The sequence below is a fragment of the Sinohyriopsis cumingii genome, chromosome 11, assembly GCF_028554795.1.
Source record: "Sinohyriopsis cumingii isolate HCF-2022 chromosome 11, ASM2855479v2, whole genome shotgun sequence".
NCBI lineage: Eukaryota > Metazoa > Mollusca > Bivalvia > Unionida > Unionidae > Sinohyriopsis > Sinohyriopsis cumingii.
The window spans coordinates 110,961,676-110,965,247 of record NC_142971.1 but is presented as its reverse complement, the minus strand read 5'-3'; positions in this window follow the sequence as shown (position 1 = coordinate 110,965,247).

Here is a 3,572-nt window from a genome sequence, read left to right as displayed (position 1 = left end):
TCTCAGAAATTGTGAGTATTAAAATCGTTATGTCTTTAATCGGCTAAAAACAAGATAAAACTACATCGTTGATGAATGTGACCTGATATTCGCAACTTCCCTTGCTAGTCTCGTGAGTACACAAATCTAACAACCCACATTTCAAATGTTGTAGAGAAAAAAATATTTTTTATTATAAAAATTAAAGTCGTATACTGGTTGTAATAAAAATACAAAGATACGAAAGAACACAAAATTCTCCATATTTATATATTCCGAGAACCACTTCTGGAGTTTTGTTGTATCACTTGACTACCACGTTGATATGTGCTCTCTTCTTGATAAATCAGACTGGCCAGATTGCTGGCTTTTACAAAAAGTATCTGACTTTCATTTAATATAATTGAATTTCTGTACAACAACATTATAAAGGAGTTTGTTGTTGATATCACGTGACTATTGGACTTCCAATGTAGTCATTTGAGATTTGACTAGTAATGCAAATGACGAGTACTGGGTCAGGTTTCATCTACACCGTAGCTTCGTCTTGTCTGTCAGCAGATTAACGACATAACGATTATAATACTTGCCATTTCTGAGAAAATATATAATTTTCCTATCGATTTCATGCAGGTGTAAGTATGAGTCGATATAACATATGTTTAAATTTTCTAGGCCCGCTGGTAAGCGATTACCGTATGTCGCTACCGCACGGTGGCGGCAAATTCCAAATTTACAATAGGCAGTTGCAATGACCCGACACTCCAACCTAAATGTCCAAATATGAAAAATGGGGTGGGAATATTCGGAGGAAACTCGGATTAGAAAACGGAACGCTATTCGCTTTTTTAAGCCAAATTTATAGTACAAACTGTTGCATCTCAGAGTTGAAATGAAAAATTGTCGTTCCTTGTATTATATATTAAAAAACGATACGAGCCCATGTATCAATACAGGTTTGGGGACTGGTTTAACGAATTACAAGAAGACAAGTTGATTTTACAGAAAATTCAGTCTTTGTTTATACAACATTATATAATTTTGAAGGTCTTTTGTCAAAATTTAAATCAACCCATTTGAAAATGTTTTAAATGATGGTTTTTTTTTTAACCAAATCATCTTAAGGAGATTAGGCTGTTTGAAAAATCTTGTTTGGGATTTTATTGGCAGAGAAAAATTCAGGGTTAAACTCTTTCCGTTCCAAGATAAGATTCTAATTACACTGGTCAACAGTGAAATCATTACTGACTTGAAAAGGCCCTAATCTGTAGTATTTTGGTGTGCCGAACACGAATATAACCGTGAAAAATTTGTATTGGCTCTCGTTTTGAAGATATTCATATACCTCATTTTCTATGTTTCACTGTGTAAATTTCTCCAGTAGGACTGCAGCAACATCCGGAATAATGATGTAACGTTGCATAATACCATCATGCTCACATCATCCACAGTTGATTGCATCATTTTCTGATGCAATGCAATACTAATGCCATGCGGCTGCTGAAGTAAGTTGACGTCAGCAGTGTACTATACATGTGTAGGCCTATTATACTAATGCCAGGCGGCTGCTGAAGCTGACGTAAGCAGTGTACTATATAAAGCCCAATCAGATAGGTTCAGCATTTAAAATATTTTAGACGTTGTGCGAGACAGTTCAAGCTACTGTTACATAAAACTTATTATTTTATCCATTTACGTACAATAAAGAACAGTAATGCCTCGAAAGTGTGTTAATACCGCGGACAATTTTTGCTATATTTGTGGGGAAGTGACATTTGCCAACCAGAAGAAAAGTATCAATTCTCAAGTGAAGAAGGCATATCATCTTTACTTCGGATGCAAGGTTGGTGACCAAGACAAGCCTTGGGCTCCGCATATATGCTGTGCTACATGTACAACACAGCTTTCACAGTGGTTGAATTGCAAAAGGTCATCAATGCCGTTTGCAGTCCCAATGGTGTGGAGAGAGCCAAGCAACCACCTAAATGACTGTTACTTCTGCTTGGTTCCTCCTCTTTCCGGCGGAATAACGAAGCAAAAGAAGTCGAGAATAGTCTACCCAAACATTCCGTCTGCATTGAGACCAGTTCCACATGGTGAGGGACTTCCTATTCCAGAACCTCCAGCAGAATATTCTCTTGATTCATCTGACGAAGACAAAGGTGAGTCGACCTGTTCTTCTCCTGGTCCATCAGCATGCAGTGATCCAGATTTTCACTGTGGTGCATCATCAACCCCACACAGAATAACACAGGAAGAACTAAATGACCTGATTCGTGATTTGGACTTATCAAAGAACAAGGCAGAATTGCTAGGATTAAGACTCCAACAATGGAATCTTCTAGAAGAAGATGTCACAATTACTGCATATCGAAAGCGCCACCAGCAATTGGAGCCTTTCTTCAGAAAGGAAAGTAATCTGATATTCTGTTCCGATATTGAGAGCCTCATGAATGCTTTAAAAATCACTCATGACCCACAAGAATGGAGACTATTTGTGGACTCTTCGAAACTGAGTCTCAAGGCTGTGCTTTTGCACAATGGAAACATTCTTCCATCTATTCCAGTAGCGTATGCTGTCCACATGAAAGAGACATACGATAACTTAAGGCAGCTACTGAATTCCATTGAGTATAACAAGTACAGCTGGCACCTCTGTGGTGATTTGAAGGTAGTTGCCCTTTTAATGGGACTGCAGCAAGGATATACAAAATACATGTGTTTCTTATGCGAGTGGGATAGCCGAGCAAGGGAAATGCACTACATGAGGAAGGAATGGACTCACAGGCAGAATGTAGCCATTGGAGAGAAGAATATCCAACACCCAGCTCTGGTTGAGGCTCAGAAAATCTTGCTACCACCCCTTCACATCAAACTAGGTTTGATGAAGAACTTCGTGAAAGCCATTGACCGGACTTTGCCAGCATTCCGATACCTGCATGAAAAATTCCCTCGACTCAACGAAGCAAAGATTAAAGAGGGAGTTTTTGTGGGTCCTCAGATTCGAGAGCTTTTCAAAGATGACCGGTTCAACAACTTGCTGGAAGGTGACGCGAAACAAGCATGGAATGCTTTTCGCCTAGTTTCTACAAACTTCCTCGGAAATGTTAGGGCAGAAAACTATAAGGAACTAGTAGAAGACATGTTGATGAAGTATAAGAAACTTGGCTGCAATATGTCTCTAAAGATTCACTTCCTTCATTCCCATTTGGATTTCTTTCCTAGCAACTGTGGTATTGTTAGTGATGAACACGGCGAACGTTTTCATCAAGATATCGCAACAATGGAACAAAGATACCAGGGAAAATGGTCCACTACAATGCTGGCTGACTACTGCTGGACACTCCTCAGAGATGCTCCCGAACAGCTGTACAAGAGACAGGCGAAGAAATCTAAGATGTAGTCAATGACTTGATTTTTTATAGGTAGGCTATTACAGTTGACCTTTTACTATTGGAATGCATTTCGTTATGTAAACATTAATTTCTTGCAGATTACAAAAAAACTAGAGCCAATTTTGCAATTTGACTGTCATATTCGTGTTCAGCACATAAAAATTGATAAGAATTGACTAATTTTATTTCAGTAACATG